Source organism: Zalophus californianus, chromosome 2 (genome assembly GCF_009762305.2).
Source record: "Zalophus californianus isolate mZalCal1 chromosome 2, mZalCal1.pri.v2, whole genome shotgun sequence".
Taxonomy (NCBI): domain Eukaryota; kingdom Metazoa; phylum Chordata; class Mammalia; order Carnivora; family Otariidae; genus Zalophus; species Zalophus californianus.
Window position 1 is genome coordinate 8,184,433 of NC_045596.1, and position 12,928 is coordinate 8,197,360.

The 12,928-nt window shown below is 42.7% G+C and overlaps 1 pseudogene; it reads right to left on the bottom strand.

Annotated features, from left to right (window-relative positions):
* Positions 1–2,420: 2,420 nt before the first annotated feature.
* Positions 2,421–4,170, bottom strand: LOC113925115 (annotated as a pseudogene).
* Positions 4,171–12,928: the final 8,758 nt, after the last annotated feature.

Below are 12,928 nucleotides of genomic sequence, written 5' to 3' on the forward strand. Positions count from 1 at the left end.
TGACCCCAAACTGTAGGCTCAGATAGTTAGAGGCCAGAGTGTGGGCTGTGAGGTCCCCGGTGATTATGAGATTAGTAAAAATGCTTGCGTGTTGTGAGACTCTTGTTCAAGGAGGTGATGTTGTTTAGAAATACAGGAAAGCCAAAATCCTATATTAACCCAATTTTTGTTCTTCAGAAATGCCCAGAAGTTCAGTAGAGAACTTCCCTTTCCCCACATTTCCCCATGTAAGTGCAACATACATCTCTAATGCCTCTGTTATGTTTCTGCTTACTGCACTGTGTGCATTTAGCCAAACCATCAAAGAAAAAAAAAGAAAAGAAAAAAAAAACCTTTTGGAACAGGTATTCCAAGTCAAATGCATGTTCTCCAATGTCATTCTTGTTGGAAGGACATGAATGAAAAGAAAACGAAAGCAGGAAAACAAACACCTTGGATCAATGTCTCCCTGCCAAATTCTCTTCATTATCACAGAAGCACCTGGAATTCATTCAGGTGAAGAAAACCCAATTAGTAATGAGTTTTCTAATGAAAATTAAGATATTGCTTCTCTTTGTGTTTCACTGCCTATGGTCCGTTTGGTACATTCCATTTGCCCCCCTGGATTCACTCTCCACCCTTGTCCCTCCTGGTAGTCCCTGGGAAACTAACTTGTGTGGACTATGGGTTCCTATCCTCTGGTTTCTCATTGCATTTGGTCAATGGGATGCACCAGCAAGAAAATTGATGTAAAAGGAAAGAGAGATGGGGGATATTTATTCCTGCTGTTCTCTCTCTGCCCAGCATCACTTTGACGATGACCATGTTCCTCTTTGGAATACAGCAGCTTCTGTGGGAAATTCTCTCATAGCATCACTGGGTTCCCATAACTGCTCTCTCCTCTTTCCTATAGGTGTGACCTGAAGTACCTATTCTAATCTAGGTTTATTCTCAGTGCAAGAGGTAGACTGTAGAACAAAAGAAGGGAAAAAATCTTTCCACTAACTTTATAATATAATGGGAAAGAGATAGAAGGTAAACAAAGAAAAAATATATATGGCAGATGGTGACAAATGCTGTGAATGAAAGGAAAGCAGGTAAGTGAGCTGATGAGCACTGGGACCGGGAACGGTATATCCATTTCAAAAAGGTGTTCAAGGAAGGCATGAATGACATTTGAGTAAAGACTTGAAGGAAATGAAGAAGCATCTATGAAAATACAGAGAGAGGGGTGCCTGGGTGGCTCGGTCGTTAAGCATCTGCCTTCGGCTCAGTTCATGATCCCAGGGTCCTGGGATCGAGTCCCACATAGGGCTCCCTGCTCAGCAGGAAGCCTGCTTCTCCCTCTCCCACTTCCCCTGCTTGTGTTCCTGCTCTCACTGTGTCTCTCTCCGTCAAATGAATAAATAAATAAAAATCTAAAAAAAAAAAAAGAAAATACAGAGAGAACAATAGTCTTGGTAGAAGGAAGAGTATACGTAAAAACCCAAACAAGAGCATTTTTGGTGTATCTATAAAGCAGATTTTATTTTGAATGATGAGAACTTCTTAGAGGATTTGTGCTAAGAAATTATGTGAACTGATTTCTTTTCTAATTAATTACTTTTGCTTTTATCTACAGAGCACTCTTGGTTCATGTGTTAAAAGAGAGAGAGAGATTGAGAGTGCAGTTAGGAGTTATTGCAATTATTCGGAGAGAAACCATAATAGCTTGAGTCAAGGAGTGGAGGTGGTAAAATAAGTGGTTAAAATCTTGATCTTTGAGGAATGAGGAATTAACAAGACTTTCTATATTAATCAGGATTCTCCAGAGAAACAGACCGATAGGAACTATCGGTCTGTTTCTACATATCTCTAGAGATTTATTATGAGGAATTAGTTCATATGATTATGGACCTTGGGAAGTCCCATGATCTGCCTTCTGTAAGATGGAAGCCCAGGAGAGCCAGGGATACAGTTCCAATCTGAGTTTGAAGGCCTGAGAATCAGCAGAACCAATGGTGGAACCTCCAGTCCAAGTCCAAATGTTGGAGAACTAGAAAAGCAGGTGATGTAAGTTCCAGTCTGAATGTAGGAGAAGACTGATGCCCCAGTTCAAAAACAGTCAGGCAAAAAGTATCTGAAGGTTGAGAGAAAACAGTTAAAAATGGCTCTGAAGTGTTTTTTGTTTTTTTTAAGAGTTTTTTGACCCAACCAACTAGAAACTGAAGTCACTGTTAATTGAAATGAAGAGGTTTTAGTAGGCACAGATGGAGTGACAAGTGGGTATTAGCAGGAAGTAAGTTTTATTTTATTTTATTTTATTTTATTTTATTTTATTTTATTTTATTTTATTTTATTTTATTTTTTTAAAGAAAAGAGTGGAATTTAATCTTGATTTACAGGACACTGCAAGAGAGGAGATTCTACATAGAAATAAGAAACCCACTGAGGAGGAGCTTCATACAGGTTGTACAGTTTGGAACTGGTCAAGTAGAGTTTTGTTGTAAAAAGTGCTACAATAACAAAACACATTTAAAAAGAGTTCTTAGTAGAGAAACAGTAAGACAAACTTCTACCAAACAGAGTACACAACAAACAACTTTCTGCCTCAGCTGTACAATCTAAAAGTTAAAAGTCCCGGGAGTGCCATCCTGAACTTGCAACGTATAGCCTTCAGAGGTAGTTTCTGGCACAACATTCTGATCTTCCTCTTCCTCTACAGAGAAATACTTCTCAATCAAGTTTAATGAAACTTTGTACAGACTCATTTTCATGGTTTTGTACAGCTTCAATTTTGTCCAAACCTCCACATTCTTCAATCATTATACTAAGTTTCTCAGTTTCACCTAGTTTCTCAGCAGCCTGAAAGATGTTTGAAATGGCATCCAGAATAACCAGAATAATTTTGGTGTCTTTTGCAGTTAAGAGGTTCATCAATGGTTCTATTATGCCACAATGAACGAGGTATACAATCTGTTCAACTGTCCCACCTCTTGTATAGTTGGTCACAGCCCAGACAGCTTCCTTTTGTGTCTTAAAGTCTGCCTTAGAGAGAACACCAACGAGGAATGGGATTAATCCATGATTCACAACTTGCTGTATCTGGTCCTGGTGACCAGCTGTAATGTTTGACATTGTCCACGGAGCTTCCTTCTGAATATTAGTTTTGGGGTTCGTTAGGAGGCTGGGAAAAACAGCAAGTGCTCCTGCATCTATTACAACCTGAGTCTGTTCATCTGTCCCAGTAACAATTTTTCCTATGGCTCTTAGTGCAGGAGTCACAATGGGCAATTCAGTAGCTCCTAGAAGCTTCACAAGCTGGGGCACAACTCCTGTTTTCACAACCATTTCAATCCGTTCATTTGGACCATCAGTAAGGTAGGAAATGGCCCAGCAGGTATCTGCCAATACTTCTGGATCATCATGATGCAGGAGACGAACTAAGGTAGGAAGAATCTGCTCAACAGCATCTAATAGGGGTCCAGGATTCTTGTTGCGACAAAGGTTTGAAAGTGTCCAAGTAAGGTTACATAAGTATCCACATGCTAAAGATGACATATCAGGAACTGCAAGGAGAGCCAATAGTGAGTCAACTGCACCATACTGGATAACCAAGTCTCGAAAAACTGAACCATCACCTGCAATGTTTCCTAGAGCCCATACAGCTTGTTCACTGATGTGGGCATGGGAAGATGCCAACAGAGAAATGAATGCTGGGATAGCACCTCCATCTACCACAGCCTTGGTCTGTTCTGATGTCCCAGAAGCAATGTTAGTGAGAGCCCGAGCAGATTTAAACTGAATGGGACTACAATCAGTTCTGCCCAAGAAGGACACAAATTTTGGAATCATACCAGCCCGGATTATGTTGTCTATGGGGGGCTGTTTTTCCCTAGAAAGCAGTTTCCTAGGAGCTTGAGTAGCCTGGAGCTGACTTTCCAAATTGTTGCTATTTATGCCTTTGACAATGTCATCAACAGACCAATTTACAGTGCCTTGGTTGTTGCGGTTTTCCTGTAGTGGAGAGGTAGCATCATCAGGAAACGAGCTTACGTTTCTCCTTTTCAGCGTCTGGTCATCCTTCTTAGCTTTCCTTAGCTCCACATTAACTTCTATTCGGCGCCGCCTCATTTCTGTACTGTCTTTCCCCTTGTTCTTGAATCTGTTAAGGCGAGCAGCTGGTGAATTAGCATTCTCGTTGGTGGACATGGTTATGAGACAAAGGGAGAAAGCTACACAGCCGGCTCAGGCTCCCACAGGAGGCGGTCCGGGGCGCGCAAGCCACAGGACAGCTGCCCTCAAAACGTCCACCACAGATCACCCCAAAGACGGTGTAGGAAGTAAGTTTTAGATATGTCAGATTAGAAATGTCTCTTTAGCTTCCAAGTGGACACACCAAGTAGGCTGTTGGACTATAAGTCAGGGTTCAAAGGTGAGGTCCTAGATAGAGGTGCACATTTGAGATTTGCCAGAGCAGGGATGGTCTATGAAACCTTCTGGATGAAGGTTTCCTATGAAACTTCTGGATGCTGTCCCTAGGAAGCGGGCTCAAGTAAAGAAAGTGCAGTTTCTGAGGCCTGGTTAGATGTGTTGAGAATGAAGAGGAACAAGCCAAGTCAATTTTGAAGAGGTTGCTCAGAAGGAAACCAAGAGTGTGGGATGTCTTGGAAGTCAAGTGAAGAAAGTATGACCAGGCAGAAGGAGAGCATGCTTTAAGTACTATTAGGTCAAGTCATATGGACTGAAGTGAGCATTAAATTAGCATTGTGGAGGGCCTTGGAGGATGAAATGAGGAGTATCTGGGAGCATTGGGGAGGCCAAAATGATGGTTTGCATTCAAGAGGGAACAAAAGGAAAGGATTTGGAGAGAGTGAATGTCAACTGCTCATTAAACATTGAACCATACATGGGACAAAGAAATGGGGGTAAGTGGAGATGAAGATGGAAACTTTTTTTTTAAGACTTTATTTTTTTATTTGAGAGAGAGAGAGAGTGAGAGAGAGAGCCCAAGAGGTGGTAGGGTTAGAGGGAGAAGCAGACTCCCCGCTGAGCAGGGAGCCCGATGTGGGACTCGATCCCCGGACTCTGGGATCATGACCTGAGCTGAAAGCAGTCACTTAACCAACTGAGCCACCCAGGCGCCCGTGAAGATGGAAACTTAAGGTGAGGGTTAATGGAAAAAAAAGACTTCATATGTAATTTTAGTCACACTGATCTAGAAAAAAGGGGAAATTGATGCATAAAGGAAAGAGCAACTGCTGGTTACATTCTTGGAAGACAGAATGAGTAGATCTTAACATTGGACAGTGGAGCACCTGGTTATTGAAACTGGTCCCAGGAAAAGCAGAGTTAAATTATTTAGAGGCTTCTCAGCAGATTAATGGAGGTCATTGATAAAAGATGATTCATACCCACTTGTGATGTACATGCAGCTATACAGGAATATTTTTGCTGAGTAAAGGGATGTCTTCCTTCATTTGCCTCAGAGTATACAAGTATGCAGATGCATGACTCAGTAGTACAAGAGAAACACTTGGGCCAGGAGGTTTGGTTCTGGGTTGACAAGGATCATTAAATTGGAATTAAATTCCAATTAATTAAATTTCAAACATCCTTTATATGTTTTCATTGTAAGACCCTCCACATTTTGGCCAGTCTCCTCTGACCATATGTCTCCCTGCCAATATGATTTTTGATGTGTGATTCTTGGAGGTGACACTGGGATCCCAATTTGATCTGATCAGCTTGCATTAAGCATAACTCTCATTGCATTTTCCCTGGTCACCTCATTTGCATTAATGTGGCCTGATGTTACATTTGTTCTCTTGTTAGCCATTTGAAGCTAAAAGCTCTTGGACTGATCTCAGAGCCATTGCCTTATGTTTAGACAACATTACCTAAAGGCTTAGCCCATGATATCTCATCTAACCCTCCTAATCACCCTGTGGAGAATGTATAGTTAATGTCATTTTACAGAAGAGGAAACTAAGACTCAGCAAGCCTAAGTGATGGGCCCAAATCCTGCAGCTGAAAAATCAACCTCAACCTGATAACATCCCAGGTCTATCTCAAAACCTAGCTTCTGCCATTGTTCCAGGCTGCTCCCAAACTGAATGACTACAGCACAAATGTGGGTAAGGCAGAAGTGATACAAATTGTGGTTATAGAACAAATGAGACAAAGCTAATTCTGCTTTACAGGATTCTGTTTATTCTAGAAATCTTCAAGGCGAGGGGCTCACCACTTCTCAGTGGTGGATGTAGCATTTTCTGCAAGGGTAGAAGAGTTGGAATGAACCAGGAAGTTGCCTCATTATAGGGAAGTGTCTGGTTAGTTAGTCATTGTCCTCCTCCTTCAGCCCAAAGACAACGCCCTGGTACCGATGAGCCACCTTCCTGCCCAAGGGTGTGCGTGAGAAAGGAACTCAAGAACTGTCAGTCACTATTCATGGGAACAGTTTTGGGGTCAGATTATCTGGTGAAACTCAGACTTCAAAGTGGCATTTTCAGGGACGCCTGGGTGGCACAGTCGGTTAAGTGTCTGCCTTCGGTTCAGGTCATGATCCCAGGGTCCTGGGATCAAGTCCCACATCGGGCTCCTTGTTCAGTGGAGAGCCTGCTTCTCTCTCTGCCTGCCGCTCCCCCTGCTTGTACTTTTGCTCTCCCTCACACTCTCAATCTGGCAAATAAATAAATAAATAATATTTTTTAAAAAGTGGCATTTTCAGGATGGAGTTTCCTAAATGGGTAGGTAAACTTGATAGTATTGTAGTAGAGTACGTGTGAAAAACAAGCTAATGGTCACAGGATTCCCAAACAGAGGTAAGGGAACTGCATAGGATTTAATAATGCCATCATAATGGAAGAACATTGCTATGTAGCCTAAACACAAACTATTAAACATTGAGAATTTCAAAGAGAAGACTGCTCTATCGAATAGACATCCTGGTGGCCACTCCATCCCCAGCCCATCTTTGACCCCTGACCTAGCTCTGGTGGCTCTCCTCAGTTCCTTCCATCCTGAATCCCATCTGTGAGCCTCACCAGGGCGACAATATATAGATCACACCAAATCATCCCTGGCATCAAACAGCCTTGTCAAAATGATGGTAGGATGACATCCTGCTCTGAGAGGGGGTACACCTCAATACAGACCTGTAGGTTGGAGCATTTGGATTGGATGAAGACCCAGGCAGGAATTAAGGCACTTATTAGGGAAGCCCAAAAGCAAGTCACAGGGCACAGGTCCCCAGATAAGGGCCAGAAGTACTAAGTCACTTGGCAGTGAAGGGTATTCCTGGGTCTAAATCCTGCTCAGCTTGATTACAAGACAGGTCGTAAAGGTAGGTGTTCAGGCAGAGAAGATGAGGGAAGAGAATCTTCACATTTTTAGCCATGTCCCTCCTTTGACGCTTTCCCACCTTACTGTCCAAGCCAGCCCCACTGGATGCTGAATGTTCCCTGGAAGGTCCAGCACCCAAGTCACATTCATCTTGAGTCCTCAATCCCACAGGAAGAACTAGCCTGAGTCCCATGTGTCCTGCAGACACACCGAGCTTCCTCTCCTGATTCCCCTTTTATTGTGCTGTAGTCACTCATGCAAAACTCTGCCTCCATTGTGAGGTTCGGGGAAGCCTGGAGTCATAGCCAAAACCTGGTTTCTGGATGGACCTGGGATGTTACCAAGCATACATCACTTCCTACACTAAGGACATAAGTCATCTTCCCTTGCTGTGCCTCTTTCCTTTCCTTTAAAGTAAGAGCTAGATGAGATAATGCATGTTGAGAGCTTAGGATAACACTTGGCACAAATAGGGCAGATGTGACTTGCACAAAATGTGAGTCCTTATACCCTCATCCTAACCCCATCTCCCTTGTGCCCTTCCATCCACCCCCAAGTCAGGCACTTCAGTATACTTTTATGTGTCCCCTTGTTGCTGTCTTGGTCTGGGAGGGTTATAAGTGTTTTAGTTGAAGCAAGTACAACATGCCACCAAAAGTTTCACATCGGGAACAGACTACCTCTGTTGTTAGAAGGAATTTGATGCAAATATGGATAATCCAGGCTGCCTTAGCTTGCTTGGACTGCTGCCACAAAGTACCCACAGATTGGGTGGATCACACAACAGAAATTTATTCTCACAGTTCTGGAGGCTAGAAGTTCAAGATCAAAGCATGGTAGACAGGTTGGTTTCTTTGGAGGACTCTCTCCTTGTACAAGGCTGCCTTCTCCCCACATCTTCACCTGGTTTCCCCAGGTGTCTGTGTTTTTGTGTGTTTTTTTTTTAAGATTTTATTTATTTATTTGACAGAGAGAGAGAGACAGTGAGAGCAGGAACACAAGCAGGAAGAGTGGGAGAGGGAGAAACAGGCATCCCGCCTAGCAGGGAGCCCGATGCGGGGCTCGATCCCAGGACCCCGGGATCATGACCCGAGCCGAAGGCAGACGCTTAACGACTGAGCCACCCAGGCACCCCCAGGTGTCTGTGTCTTGATTCCCTCTTCTTATAAGGACCCCAGGCTGATTGGATATGATCCCACCCATATAACTTCATTTTAACACTATTACCTAATTAATTAATTAACTCATCAATTAATCAATTAATAATGACCTTATCTCCAAATACAGTCACATTCTGAGGTGCAGCTGCTTATACAGAAATATGAATGGGGGAGGGGAGTTCAGCTCATGACACACACAGTTGTGAAAACAAGCGTAGCTGGAATTTCTAGCTAGAGCAGCAATAACAAGAGACCAGCAGCAGCAGCAACTCAGAATTCTCCCCACCTCACAAACCTTGAAGATGGGGCTGGCTCTGCATGAGACCAGACATGCCTGGGGAGCTCACTGGCTGAGGGAGTTGTGGGAAGGAAATGCAGGAAACAGGGACAGCATTCCTACCACCCAGTGTACTGGAAAGCCAGCAGCCAAGTCAAGGGAGGTGTTCCAATCTGGCCTTGGGGGTTGGGTGGCACTAAGTATGGGTGGGCAGGGAGGGGGAGCGGGAAGTGGGGCTCCAGACCCAGAGGAAAACAAATTCCTGCCCTGGCTTTGCCACCAACTGAGAGGCAGTGTCCATTCTTTAACCTTTGTAAGACTTTTCCTCCCTTCTGTAAAATGAGCTCCTGATGATACTTTCCGAACAGAATTGCTGTGAAGGTTAAATCATATGATGCATAGGAAGTGTTTTTCAGAGTGCAGGTCATGTTCTAAATGCTTCATAATTGAAAATTATGATTAGGATTTTTAATAATTTATTATTATTATTACAGTTATTTTGCAGAGTAAGAATGAGGGGTTTGCTTTTCTCCCCATTATACTGAACCTACCTTTTACCATTGTGGTTCATACTCTGCATGAAGGTTCTTTTAGGAAACTGATGTCTGCAGGAGTAGGGGCACAGGCCACTGCGGAGGGTGGAGACAGATAGCAGGGGTGGAAAGCTTTACAGCAGGAAATTAGCAGATGCTGAAAATCAGGGCTTTCCTGGCTCCACTCCCCTGTTACTATTAAACATGTATCAGCACTTCACTTATATGGGAGATAGATCCAGGAGCCCTCGTCCTGTACACTCCCAGTGCCACAGGGATTTTTCTGAGCTTTGTAGCAAGCACCATATTCTCTTCCCGAAATTCCTTCAAGTCCTGCTCTTTCAGGCATCTCTTTCTCTGACCCTCCCTGACTTGGATGTTTTCACTGGATTCCAATTGTCTGTAAGCTCTTTGAGATCAGTGGTTTCAATGATGATCAGAAAGTCTTGGACCTTTGTCCTAACTTCAAGAAACTACTTTGTCACTCGCTCTTGGCTCCCCTGGAATTCAAATACCTATCTTCCCAGTGTGATAGCATTGGGAGGTGGGGATTTGCGGAAGTAATTAGATATAGATGGGGTCATGAGGGAGGAGGAGCTCGTGATGACATTAGTGTCCTTAGAAGAAGAGGAAAGGAGACCAGAGCTCTGTCTTCACCATGTGAGGGCACAGTGAGAAGGTATCTGCTGCAAGCCAGGATAAGGATCCTCACCAAAAGCCCAACCACAATGGTGCACTGATCTTGAACTTCCCAGCCTCCAGAACAGAAAGAAAATAAACTTTTGTTGTTTAAACCCTGTAATCGATATTTTGTTATAGCAGCCCAAGCTGACTAAGACAGTGCTCCTCCAGTGTTAAAGACAACACTATTTTTGCAGAGAGTTAGAGGATTGTTATTTACCGAGGTCAGTCCAGTGTAGCCCATTGAACAACTGGTATTTTCCAGAACTCCATGCACTATTTTACACATGCTTATGTCTCCATCACTTGCACTTTATTGTCTGTGTTCTTTATTTTTGGAGGAAACCAGGCTTACCTAGGCTGGATACCTTGTTTTAGGAGTTGATGTCCTTAAGCAATAAAAATTGGGAATAGGAAATGACCCTCTGATTCTACAGTTAGGATTGGGCTGATGGTTTTTCCATGCGTGAGATTGAGGTATGGGGTAGACAAAGAAAGAGTGAAGATGGTGTGTTCACATAATGACATTTCAGGCTTTGGGTCCTTCACGGTAACCAAATGTAAAGGTTTTCTTGGCAACAGATACACAATTCTCAAACTCAAGGCTGGAGATAAGGAGTACTAGAAAGAAATGGAATTGCTCAGTGGGAACATGTGAAAAGAAAATAAGGGGCGGGGGGGCAGAATTCTGGGAACTATCAACCCTTCAAGAGTGGGGAGAGTAGAAGCATCCCATGGAAGGCGACTGAGGCATTCAGTGCCTTTTCCGTACCTTATTTAGTTACACTATGGTTTGAAATAAGCATTATGGATAAATTTACAGATGAGAAATATGGCTTCAGAAATCTTTTGGGATTTTTCTGGGGTCATAAAGTTAAGAAACAGTAGACCTTGTATTTACTCTTGCCCTCAACAAAATAACAGTCTATGGATTTCTATTAATCAAGATTTTTAACTCTGCAACACCAACTCTGACTGTCAGAAAGTTGTTTCTTGTATTGATCTGAAAGCTGAATTTCTCTCACTTTTAGGAAGTTATTTTTCTTTTGTTTCCCCACCTCCACACAGGAGGTGATTTCTCAGAATGAGAGACCTTATTCTTAAAGTAGGAGTCGAGATTTCCTGAAGGGACAAAATGGCCCGTGATATAAACAAGGAGTTCGGCACCCATGCTAACCAGCCCCTCTCTGCTTGGGTCAGCCCAGGTCTCACCTGGACCTGGATATTGCATATGGTTAACGTCAGGTGGGCACCATAGTCCTTCCAGCAGAGAGGATCTGCCCCAATCACAGAGAAGGATGCCATATAGTTGGAAATCAAGGACTGTGATTTGGACAGATGTGTTCAAACTTAGATCTACCACTAGCATCTGTGTCTACTTGGAAACATCTACAAACCTCATTTAAACTTATTTTCCTCATCCCCAAATGGAGAAATAACTTATAACTGACATGTTATTATATTAATGATAATGTCTGCAAAGCTACCAGCACACTGTTTGACACAGAGCAGGCACTCAGGAAATTCAATCTATATATATTTTAAAGACAATTGTATAAATATGAAAATGAGCAATTTCAGAGGTGGAAGTGATCCATTTTCAGCTTTTCTTCCTGGAACTGAGGCTAAAAACAGTCTAATGCTAGAATGAAAACTTTGGATAGATGCTGCTTCACTCATCCTGATTCTACTAGTTGGAGTTCAGAAATGTGCTGAGGCTCTGATGTAGGTAGGTGAGGGAAAGAGTAGTGGAAATGAGAGTGCACATTTTCTGGAGACCATGTGCTAAAAGAAGAGAAAGATGGCGCTGTTTGATATAAGTCAAGAATGGAATCCAAGGTTAATTATAATTATATGGTATAAAATGAAGACCAAGGCCCTGCAAAACAAAACAAAACAAAACAAAACAAAACTCTCTAAACAAATTTATTGAGCACATATTATTTCAACTAGCCTCTCACAAAATGTTAAACCTGGAATATCCTATGGAGATCATCTAAACATTGCCAAGGTAGCCTCAGTTGGGACAATCCTGACAATTTGGGAGGGATAATTCTTCATTCTCCAGGAGTGTTCCTTACATCGTAGGGTGATTAATGTCCCTAACCTCACCCACCTAGTGTCACTGTGACAATATGAAAGCCTTCCCACTTTCTCCATGTCCCCTGGGACTTGGTAACACAACCACATGAGTATCCTACACTCTCTGATCCTTATTTTTCAGATGAGGAATGATGATTCAGAAAAGGAAGTGTCTTGCTCAAGTTCAAACAGGTATTTCCTCTTGCTTTTAATTCTTGGACTAGGAAGCTTTTCAATTTCACTGCTACCTCAAGTACTAGTAAGTACTTGGAATCATTAATTCCTTTGATCACCAATTTCTGACACCCAGATACCCCAGTGAAGCTGGTTTATTATAAAGTGTTAATGTTGGAATTGACATTGAGGCTGGAGAAATAAAAGGTCCTGGGTGGCCATAGGATACTGTGATAGAGGGCAGGGCTGGTCACAGTGGTGTCATTAGTGATGTGGCTGGGGTGGGGGACATTTTGATAATGAACTGATATTCAAAGCCCAAAGGGATGAAGTTGAGGTCAGCATCCCTGATATTCAAACATATAATCATTACTTAATATTAGCAATAGTAATTATGCTAGCTTTCATGTATTGATGCCTTACTGTGTGTTAGACACAGTACCTTTACTAGTTTGTGGACTGCGGAATACATCAAGAAGACACCAGCATCATGCTTGAATAGAAGGAGCCAGGTCTCTAGGGTCAGATACTCTGGTTGTGAATCACCAGAGGGTTTTGCTTCCCTTGGTTCTTTAAATATCTGGGAGCTGGAGCATAAGACAGAGAGGGTCAGAGGTGGGAGGCAGTCCAAGTGGTGCATTCTCTTCCCACATTTTGCCTGGCACTGTTCTTATCTGAGAGTTTTCTGCCCTTTAAAAAATGTTCCTCTTCCTCTGCTT